The sequence below is a fragment of the Anabrus simplex genome, chromosome 3, assembly GCF_040414725.1.
Source record: "Anabrus simplex isolate iqAnaSimp1 chromosome 3, ASM4041472v1, whole genome shotgun sequence".
NCBI lineage: Eukaryota > Metazoa > Arthropoda > Insecta > Orthoptera > Tettigoniidae > Anabrus > Anabrus simplex.
This window is the reverse complement of record NC_090267.1, coordinates 72,706,747-72,718,690: the sequence shown is the minus strand read 5'-3', so window position 1 is coordinate 72,718,690 and position 11,944 is coordinate 72,706,747. Positions and strand designations below refer to the sequence as shown.

At 42.3% G+C, this 11,944-nt stretch overlaps 1 protein-coding gene across 2 annotated transcripts in view; it reads left to right on the top strand.

Annotated features, from left to right (window-relative positions):
• Positions 1-221: 221 nt before the first annotated feature.
• LOC136865980 (beta-1,4-glucuronyltransferase 1) overlaps positions 222-11,944 on the top strand; it is a 467,674-nt gene continuing 455,951 nt past the window's right edge. For both annotated transcript variants that reach the window (XM_067142565.2, XM_067142567.2), the window contains exon 1: positions 222-399. The gene's annotated coding sequence lies outside the window, so the exon portion shown is untranslated. The remainder of the gene's footprint in view (positions 400-11,944) is intronic.

Genomic DNA, 11,944 nt, shown 5'->3' with positions numbered 1-11,944 from the left:
TCTCATTGTCCTATGCGACAGCAGCTATTCCTGTGGATATTTGAAGTCCTGTTAAGGAAACCAGTGTCTTCCTGTTTCTCCCCTTCACGTTAGATGCAGTGACAGAGAGGAGCGTTGCATTTGCTGCTAATTAGCGTGTCTCATCACTGCGCATGCGCTGTATCGACCGGCCTGACCGGTTTGAGAGCGCGCTCTGTTAGACCAGGCACAGTGCTGACACTTTGTTCGCTGCTGCAGCTAGTCAGTGAGTGTACAGCAGGCCATGAGGCGAGCGTGCGTGTTGTGCTAGTGAGTTGTTTGTTGTTCTACTGATAGTGAAGTGTGCTTGTTGCAAGTTAACGGCTATGATGGTGCCGAAGCTGTCCCTTGCAGCTGCCCGGACATCCTGCGACCTGCCAGGTACTGTACAATATCAGTCGCCATGTTGCATGATTCCCGCCAGCCCCTATCACTCCCGCAGACCCAGACAGCTGTGTGGTGCGCTACAACTAGATTACTGCGCCCAGGCTGTTCTCCTTTAAATACAGCAGCCGCTTATCGACTGCAAACTATTGATGTAATGACGAATAGGTCAAAGAACGATCGTTGTGATATTTCGTATCCCTAATCGAATGTATATCGGCCTCATCGTATCTGAATGTCAAGAAAACCTATGTAATCTTGGACATCTCTATCTCATAGCCATCCGGGTCGATATTAGGTTCATTCATCCCCCAGAATGCTGATTCAGTGCGTTTTACGTTTTCAGCCGTTGTAAGGGGCTGAGTCAGCAATGGGAATCTGGCTTAAAATTTTACCTCATTATTCTTGCTTTTAATTTCAAGGTTGGTATTTTTTTTAGAAAGAAATAGTGAGAACCGTACGCTGTAATAGCTGTCATTTATTTCCGATATTTGACGGATTAATGTTTTATTTTTCTTGCTCTAATAGTGGCTCTTATTATTGTACTTACGAATTACTCTCGCGAACGGTCGAGAATTTTCCGAAAAAATGCTTGGTGCAAATTATTAAAATATTATTTCATCGGTGTGTGCAACTTTTAATCCCTGTCTTAGCTGTTTAAAATTGGAGTACATCCACTTGACACACGTTAATTGAGTCCTGGCCGTCAAACGGAAGGACTAATTAGACGTTTGTTTGTTGTCTTTTTATGGGTAGTAACTGAATCTTAGTTGGTTGTCTTTTAATCCGTAGGCGTTTAACTTGGCGCTATATGGAAATTTATAAGAAAGGGCAAGGATTTGGAAATGAGCGACCGTGGTCTTAATTGAGGTACATCCCCCAGCAGTTGTCTTGTGTGAGAATGGGAATTAACGGAAAATAATCTTGGAGATTGCTGTCAGCGGGGTTCGAACCCACTTCTCCCGAAAGCAAGCTTACAGCTATGTGGTCCGAACCGCGCCGCCATCTAGCTCGGTGAATTGTATGTAAAAGCAAGTCTGTAGTTCTTCGTGATTGTTGATAATGTGCCACGAGTATTATAGTGAGAGGAGGCTGCCCAGTTATATATATCCGCTTGAAACAGTAATTAACGCATTTGGTATGTGGAAGTATACTTGAATTTCTACGTGACTCTATAGTGATGGTAGCGATTGAAGTTGATTTTATATGCCCAAAACCGAAGTTGTACGTAAATGCGTTAACGATAAACGCGATTTAAAAAAAGACATTTTCAAGCGATTTTTAGATATCTTAACGAATCATATTCTGGTTAAGAAAATGATTTTGTTTTTGCGAATTAAAGCAGTAACGAGAGTTTAAGCGAAATTTAATTGTTCTGCGATAGGTGCAATTCGTGGAAAATAACGAGCTTGAAATTGTGTTCCAATATTACGTGTATGAAGTAAACGGAAGATAGAATAAGAATTTCTCAATTCGGCAGAAATACCTGTTCGTTGTAATGTTGTAGGAAATTCATTCATTCATTGCGTAATCTCGACAAGAACTTAATTATGTTCTTAATCGTGATTACATAATGAATGATTATCAGTATTATTTACATATATATATCTAATCTTTCCTCACAAATCAAATGAATGAAACTTTTATGGATAAATATTTTACGAAATTATGAAAGCGATGGGAAGCCCTATTTCGCAAAATAATGTGGTAAAATGTTTCCTTGTCGCGAAATCAGAATGTGAAAAAATCATGCCTCTATAAATACGTGATTCTATTAAATATTTTTAGTGTTCACCGCTTCTGTTGACACGACCCCCTGCCACCGGGAAGATCTTAGAGGGCAGAGTGCCATTTTGCTCCTCCAAAAATTCTCCTCCTGGATGTTAAGCCCCTTTACAACGTGGAGTTTGGTAGTCTTTGGAGGCTGCTAAGGCGTTGAATCTGGATGTGGTAGATAAGAAATAAGATCAAAAAACGGGCATTCCTTCAGACAACTTTTGCCAATCTAGACTGTTCTGGTGGTAGAGATTTTCACATTTCGTATCATGAAATTAACGCTATACAGTAATAGTACATTTATTCAGAAAATGTATTATGAAGCAATTTCTACTTTTTACTTGTGATTATTTTGATAGCTTCGTACATAAGACATTCTTTCAAAATGTTTATTTATGAATGAATTTTATTTTTCTGTTTACTTGTGAATATTATTGAAAACTCCGTACAAAAGACTCGTTCAAAAATGTATTTGAGAAACAAGCTCCATTATTGTTCTGCTTTTTTTTCTTTGTGAATATTGTTATTATGTAGCAAAGCAAAGTCACCCCCGTACAGGCCATGAAGGCCCTTGGAGGAGTGGAAGGTAAAGGCTTCCACCATTATTAACCTCGGCACGTGATGGGGTAGAGTAGTTGGCTCTACGCCCGGCCGCCTTTGCCCCCAGGAATTAACCTGGTACTCATTTTTGGTGTAGGCTGAGTGAACCTCCGGAAGTGGAAATCTCGTTTCTTAAATTTTACGACTTCCTGACGGGGATTCGAACCCACGTACTTCCGGGCGAACCGAGCACGCCTTTACCGCCTCGGCCAGGCAGCCCCTAAAAGGGATTTGAACCCTGGACCCTTAGGTTAAAAGCCTAATGCTCTACCCACTGAGCTATCCGTTATTATGTAGGGATGTTTGCATTAATAGTTGTTCCTCATTTCACATGCTCCCCCTCCACCCCCACAATAATTACCCGAACACGACGCACATTACCTATTAGATTAATCACTATATTTCTTTTTATTGGGTTCCATACGAGGCAATAAATCTAATTGTTCTGTGTTTACTTTACATGTGTCCAGAGCCACTATGCTATTTATAATATTGTCCCGATTACTGCCTTGGCACTTCTTCTTTTCCTGCCGCTTTTCCCACACCTGTGGGGTCGCGGGTGCGAACTGTGTCGCACATGTGGATTTGGCCCTGTTTTACGACCGGATGCCCTTCCTGACGCCAACCCTCTATGGAGGGATGTAAGCACTATTGCGTGTTTCTGTGGTGGTTGGTAGTGTAGTATGTTGTCTGAATATGATGAGGAGAGTGTTGGGACGGACATATACACCCAGTCCCCGAGCCAGAAGAATTAATCAGAAGCGATTAAAATCCCCGACCCGGCCGGGAATCGAACCCGGGACCCTCGGAACCGAAGGCCAGTACGCTGACCATTCAGCCAACGAGTCGGACATTACTGCCTTGGCACTGACATACTTAAATGCTACTTGAAAAAGACTTTGCCGCCCTACGCAGAGAACTTTTATTCATTGATAGAACTGGTTTTATACTGGTACAAACCTGGAGGAAGCCTGTCAGTCGTCTCCAAATGCGTACTCTGTTAACTGATCGCCTTTGATAGGACTGAAGGAGAGATTTATTGCTTCCTGCTGAAAGAACGTGTGTGCCAAATGCTTTCTTGAATTCCAGCGATGGTGGTGTCTGCCTTGGTCCCCAGTGGTATCTTGATTGAGACACGTGTTTCATAATTCATGACATCCCAATTCGGATAATCTATGATAAGGTTTAATCGAGGTCCTTTAGAGGTGAACTGACACACCTTCGGAATAATTGTCGACGGATTATGATCTTGATAATTAAGAAGCTGAATACTATGGTAGGCAGCTGGACATTCAAAATAGATGTTCGGATACGGTGCAGAGGAAAGCTTCCCAATTCGTCTGTTGGATACTTTCTGGAAACAATTTTCTTCTAATGAAAATGGATGAAAAAAAGGTTTCGATGGAAATTAGGGACCCCCCTCAAGGAATTTTACAAAAGAAAATAAGCAGGAAATGACAAACAAGTGAAAGTTGACTCAATGGCTTGGCTCTTTTGGACATTCACAGAGATATACAGTAATTGTAAAACCAACACATCTCTTCAATATATTTTCCAAAAAGTCCAGAAAGTTGGATTTTAGATTGTAATCTGAACGTACCATTCGCTGTAAAACGTTCATGTTGATCATATTGTTGCCGTCTGGCTCCATGGCTAAATGGTTAGCCTGCTGGCCTTTGGTCACAGGGGTCCCGGGTTCGACTCCCGGCAAGGTCGGGATTTTTAACCTCAATTGGTTAATTTCCCATGCAAGGGGCTGGGTGTATGTGTAACCTTCAACATCATATCATCCTCATTACGACGCGCATTTGCCTACGGTAGTCAAATCAAAAATGACCTGCATCTGGCGAGCCGAACTTGTCCTCGGATACTCCCGGCACTAAAAGCCATACGCCATTTCAATTTCTTATATTGTTGCCGGCCGCGCGATGTAGGAGTAGCATGCCTGTCTGTAACCCAGAAACCCCGCGTTCTGTTCCCGGCCAGGACAGGGAATTTTTTACCTGGATCTGAGGACTGGTTCGAGGTTCACTCAGCCTACGTGATTACAATTGAGGAGCTATCTGACGGTGAGATAGCGGACCCGGTCTATAAAACAAAGAATAACGGACCAGAGGATTCGTCGTGCTAATCACACCACACCTTATCTGCAGACCTTCGGGCTGAGCAGAGGTCGCTTGATTGGCCATGGTACCTTCGGGGCTGTTGTGCCATGGGATTTGGTTGGTTTATCACATCGTTCTTGTTCTGTATTTTAATGTGAGATGTTGTAGTGTACTAAATCTGAGTATCAACATAAGGAGACTGATAGAAGTAAATTATGACACGCGCAAGCACCTTTATTATGTTCCATCATTTTGTAACTACGAGTATACACCCCCCCCCCCCCCCCCTCACTGCTCCACATGACGATCCTAGCTACGCTATTGAGCCAAAACATGTCGTAAGATGAATATTGAATAACATAACTATTTCAAATTAAATTTAAAGATAAAAACTGAAATCTTACGTATGAAGGCTTACGGTGATAACTCAGTACGAGAACATATTGTTTTTAATTAACCGTTAGAAATCTAGTACTTATTTCTTAGCTAAACTAAGGCAAATAAACTGTGTATAAAACAATGTACAGCCTGTATATCTCGTCAACCCCGTGGCGTGGGGGCGTGCCTTACTCCTGCTGGAGATTCCAGGTTCGATTCCCGGCGAGCCCACGGATTTTAATTCTGTACCTGCTGAAGCGATGGTTGACTCGAGAGGCAGCGTACCCGTTGTCGGAACTCGAACAATACGACTGGCGATATAGGCACGCTAACCACGTGAACTGCAGTGTCTGGAGGTCATTTGGCTGAGCACAGTAGCAGCGATTAGGGCAGTTGTCCCCACCCACTTTCTGGAGAAAACATTACATTTTTATTCCACGTTATCCGGCTAAACAAAGAATTGTTAAAACCAGCAATTTGTACAAGCCTTGTTGTCTTATCAGCTAATTATTTTCTTCAGTCATGAACAAAATTATTACTAGAATGCGCACAAAATATCGTTCGTCGTGGCTAACTGATTTATATAGCGCCACAGCAACTGGTAGACACTTTACATGTGAAGAAGGTTAGCAGCGGTATGAGGTATGATTCACCCGCTTGCAGCGCGCATTCATCAGTCTAGTAGTCTCTTTAGTGTCTGGTAGTTTCATATTGTGTAGCAAATCCTAAGCGATTTTAATTGTATAATCTAGTCGTACTTGTATTTAATTGTAATCATCATCATCATCATCATCATCATCATCATCTGTTTACCCTCCAGGTTCGGCTTTTCCCTCGGACTCAGCGAGGGATCCCACCTCTACTGCTTCAAGGGCAGTGTCCAGGAGCTTCAGACTCTTGGTCGGGGGATACAACTGGGGAGTATGACCAGTACCTCGCCCAGGCGGCCTCTCCTGCTACGCGGAACAGGGGCCTTGTAGGGGGATGGGAAGATTGGAAGGGATAGACAAGGAAGAGGGAAGGAAGCGGCCGTGGCCTTAAGTTAGGTACCATCCCGGCATTCGCCTGGAGGTGAAGTGGAAAACCACGGAAAACCACTTAGAGGATGGCTGAGGTGGGAATCGAACCCACCTCTACTCAGTTGACTTCCCGAGGCTGAGTGGACCCCGTTCCAGCCCTCGTACCACTTTTCAAATTTCGTGGCAGAGCCGGGAATCGAACCCGGGCCTCCGGGGGTGGCAGCTAATCACGCTAATTTAATTGTAATACATGTGTAATATTGTTCCTTTGAAAGTTTTATTTTATAGTATTGAATCAAACAGCACTTAAGTTGGTAAACTGTCAATCTTTACGTCTCTGTTGAAATTCGCTGAGAGCATAAAACATCTTACCATTTTGTAGTGTTTTTTTTTTTTTTTTTTTTTTTTCAAGTTTGTATATATTCCCCCCTCCCCTTCCCGCTATATCCTACAAACCCGGGTACCTTGATTCCCCCCCCCCTTTTTAATTCCCAATGGGCGCTACTGACTGAGCAGTAGTAGTATTTTCATGGGTTTTATTGTTTGTTAGACGAATGACTGCAAATTCCTTGTTTAAAAAGAATTTGTCTGAAGATTTTAGTAATAATTCCTATATCTGTTATCGTTCTTAGTCGGCCCCGCGGTGTAGGGGTAGCTTGCTTGCCTCTTACCCGAAGGCCCCGGCTTTGATTCCCGGCCATGTCAGGGATTTTTACCTAGATCTGAGGGCTGGTTCGAGGTCCACCCCGCCTACGTGATTACAATTGTGGAGCTAACTGAAGGCGACATGGCGGCCCCGGTCTAGAAAACTGAGAGGATTCGTCGTGCTGACCACACGACACCTCATAATCTGCAGGCCTTCGGTCTGAGTAGCGGTCGCTTGGTAGTCCACAGCCCTTCGGGGCTATTGCGCCATGGGGTTTGGTTTGCTTATCGTCCTTCGAATAGTAGGATGACGTCTATTTTGTTCTTTCAGAGACTGAAACTATTGATGCGTCATCGTTAGCACCTGAAGCCCCAGGTTAACGTAAGGTCACGATGCGATCGCCATGAATGAACCACTCTCTGGGAAAGTTCATGCGGTTGGAATTTACGCGCAGTCCTACGCCCACGGCGCATCAACTCGGGAATGTCACTCGGCCTTTCAATTGCTTAACTGACTGAAATCAGGCTCCACTTGCAGGGTCTCTCGAACATGCTGGAAATAATATCAGTGTTGTAATCTTTCACTAAGAGAGAGTGGTTAGCTAGAGTTTCCACCTGGGTTCGTAGTGTATGAGTGTGATGGATAAGCATGGAGTTCATGATTGGTGAAAAAGGGCATACATTGTTCGTTGTTGGTGGCTACAAATATTACTACATTTCAGTTTATGAAGTTTACTTCATTTAAACACCTTACTATATAAGCCAGGTGTACAGTAATCATTATAAAAAATAAAGTTCCCATGGGTTGTAGATATACTTCAACAGAATACTGTATTACAGGGAGCCTCCGTGGCTCAGACAGCAGCGCGTCGGTCGTTCACCGCTGGATACCGTGGCTCAAATCGCGGTTGCTCCATGTGAGATTTGTGCTGGACGAAGCGGAGGCGGGACAGGTTTTTCTCTGGGTACTCCGGTTTTCCCTGCCATCTTTCATTCCAACAACACTCTCCATTATTTCATAACATTTATCCGTCATTAATACATCACCTTGGGAGTGGCGATCCCATCGTAATAATAGCCAATGTATGATTTATTCATTACATCCCTGACCCGGTCAAAGACTGGAAAACAGGTTGTAGGTTTTCATTTTCACTGTATTACAGAGAGCTTCCGTGGCTCAGGCGGCAGCTCGCCGGCCTCTCACCGCTGGGTTTCTGATTCAAATCCCGCTCACTCCATGTGAGATTTCTGCTGGACAAAGCGGAGGTGGAATAGGTTTTTCTCCGGGTACTCCGGTTTTCTCCGTCATATTTCATTGCAGCAACACTGAAATATTTCCTTTAATCTGTCAGTGATTAATCATTGGCGCAGAGGAGTGCGACAGGCGGCTTCATTCGCTCCATTGTTGATCCGATCGAATGACTGGAAACAGGCTGTGGATTTTTTTCCACTGAATTACACGCATGTTTTTAACCATGTCGCTCGTGGGAGTTAATATCCGTTGTTAAGTCTGTAAATGAAAGGAGAATGGCAAACGGTAAGTTTCAGGACGGTTCCGTACTGACTTACCATTCTCAAATTCTTCTTAAAATAGTTTCCCATTTTACACCAGGCAAATGTCGGGGCTGTACCTTAATTAACCCTACAATGGTAATGCTAATAAAACGTTCATCAATGGCATCGTTGGGTCTGTGAGACCCATTTTGATTTTCTGATTTAATGTGAAGTGAGACAAATATAAACGGTTTTAAATCATATCTATATTAAGCACAAATGATTGGAAAAGCTATATTTACAACCCAAAAATATGACATAAAACTTTTAATGATGATAAAGGGGATCTTCTTTGAGAAACCTAAGAAAAAATATTCATCATATTTAATAACAGATTGACAGAGATGGACAGCAGGCAATGGTATGTTGATAAACGGGGTTAAAAGTCAGGTTGTGTGTTTCACAAATAGGAAAAGTCCTCTCAGTTTTAGTTACTGCGTTGAAGGGGTGAAAGTTCCTTTTGGGGATCATTGTAAGTATTTAGGTGTTAATATAAGGAAAGATCTTCATTGGGGTAATCACATAAATGGGAACGTAAATAAAGGGTACAGATCTCTGCACATGGTTATGAGGGTGTTTAGGGGTTGTAGTAAGGATGTAAAGGAGAGGGTATATTAGTCTCTGATAAGACCCCAACTAGAGTATGGTTCCAGTGTATGGGACCCTCGCCAGTATTACATGATTCAAGAACTGGAAAAAATCCAAAGAAAAGCAGCTCGGTTTGTTCTGGGTGATTTCCGACAAAAGAGTTGCATTACAAAAATGTTGCAAAGTTCGGGCTGGGTAGAATTGAGAGAAAGGAGGGCTACTCGACTAAGTGGTATGTTCCCAGCTATCAGCGGAGAGATGACGTGGAATGACATTAGTAGACGAATAAGGTTGAGTGGCGTTTATTAAAGTAGGAAAGATCACAATATGAAGATAAAGTTGGAATTCAAGAGGACAAACTGGGGCAAATATTCATTTATAGAAAGGGAAGTTAGGGATTGGAATAACTTACCAAGGGAGATGTTCAATAAATTTCCAATTTCTTTGAAATCATTTAGGAAAAGGCTAGGAAAACAACAGATAGGGAATCTGCCACCTGGGCGACTGCCCTAAATGCAGATCAGTATTGATTGATTAATTGATTTCAGTTTTTTATTGTCTATTTTAAAAAACAATGCACTCATTTGAATAGCTGTTAAGTGTTTATCACACATCAAATAAACATTTATGGAACTGTTAGCCTGATATCACATCACAGCAGTACAATAGAAAACTTGGCATAAGTTCGGTCGTCTTTTTCGAGACAACCAGCACACAGTGTATGAGCATGACCCAAGCAGGGCCATTTATCGCACTTTTGACAACAATAACGTGTTTTGTTGTCTTTGCACAGATAGCAGCGTCCTCTTTTTCCATCCTTTCCCTGCTGGGGGACTGGTAGAGCATAATTTTCCAGGGCCATTCCACCCAGTCTAGCAGCTGCCTTTCTTAGATCCACAGGATTGTGTTTATTTTGTGCTCTTTCGCGTTGCTGATCTTGTACGAAGGACTTGGCCAATTCTTTTAGATACTTTCGCCTTTGCAGTTTAGTACTAGTGTTTACTGAATGGATAACTCCAGCATTTATTGCAGCCACATTCAATATATGGTGAAATAATGTCATGGGCCATCGTCTTGTATTTCTACCAGTATTATATTCCTGACACATCTGGTCATCTAAATCCACTCATCATTTTGTGTCATTATAAAACATTACCACCTCAGATTTTTCCTTGTTTCCAGTAGTGCTATCAATTTTATTATTATGGTGCATGCTGGATATCAACACAACACATCGGTTTTTCTTCGGTACGTAGGACACAATAGTACAATCATTTTGAAACCCAAAAAGACTGCTGAATTCTTCTGTTCTTAGCGTTTACAAACACGGAGGGGAGTTATTTCTTGTTTTTGCGGATTGTACATGCAATTGTGATTTTGTGGTCATTTACCATCGTTTTGACTAAATCATAGCTGGTGAACCAATTGTCTAATATCACATTGCGAGACGATCCGTAAATTGGTTGGAACATCCTCTTGACAACAGCTTCAGGTTTATTATTTGTCGTAAACGGCCCTTCTGGTTGTTGGCCGACGTACACCTCCATGTTTGCGATATAAAATAATCTTGAATCAACAAGGCTGATCACTTTTATCACGTACTTGGCGGGCTTCATTGGCATAAACATGCGGAATTTACATCTTCCCCGGAATGCTACAAGTGTCTCATCTATAGTAGTAAACATTCCATTTGAAAAGTTGTTCTTACAATGATTCACAAAATCCTGAAAAAAGTCACGAATCGGGGCTAAGCGGCCGAAGGCTTTTCTTTCCGGTCGTGACTCAAAATCATGAAATCGTAAAAAACGACTCAGAAATCGAAACCGTTGTAACGACATTGTTGCCCAGAAAATGTCCACACCCGTACCATCTCGTTCCTACAACTCCTCCACATTCAGCCTTCCTGCATGCAAAATACCAGCCATATTCATCAAACCAATTAGTGCTCTTATTTCAATCATACTGATAGTGTGTAAATCTTTGTTCGGGTCAGTTTCTCCATGTACTTGTTTGTACTGTTTACAACCAAATTCAGCATGTCATCATCTATAAACAAAGACCATGATTCTAAGACTGTCTGCGCATCCTTCGCAGATTGTTTGACAGCTGGTAGCCTTGAAGTAACTACTGTATGTTGCACTGTCGAGTACGAAAATTCAGTTTTCATCTCTTTCTTCCACCTCGTTTTATTGTCCTTTCCCACAAAGTATGTATTGCTATCTGTATCACTGTTCACTACATTTTCTTCCCCTGTTTCCGCTTCGCTTTCAGTATTATGATCACTGTATATACAGCAATCAGGATCTCTATCTTCTTCCTCTTCGCACGAGACATCTAGGTCCTGTTCTAGCATCATCGGTATTCGGTCATTCCTTGCTTCGAAACTTTCAGCCATAGTTGTCTGTCTGAAAGAAAGCGCAGTTTGAATAAACATACGAAAACAGAAGTAAAACGTTACCAGAAGCTGTGAAAATCTAACACTAACTTACCAGGGAGATGATGTTTAAATAACATCGTCGCTGGTAATGTTGGGTCTGACGGACCCAAGACTAGGAAACGTCCTCCTCACTCAACAATGATGAACTGCAGGATGAAGCTTGATAACAAAGGGGAACGTTAATTTGAAAGGTATAGAGGGGAGCTGAGACGTGTGCAGTGTTGCCAAGTATAGGTATGTACAGATTATATTTTGATCTGGGTCTGGTTGACCCAACGTTACCACTGTAGCGTTAAGGCCACGGCCGCTTCCTTCCCACTCTTGGGCCTCTCCTGTCTCATCGTCGCCGTAAGTGTGACGTAAAGCGAGTTCTAAAAAAAATTGTATTTACGGGTCCACCGTTTCAATACAACTTAGTCTAAACACTACAATTCAGTGTT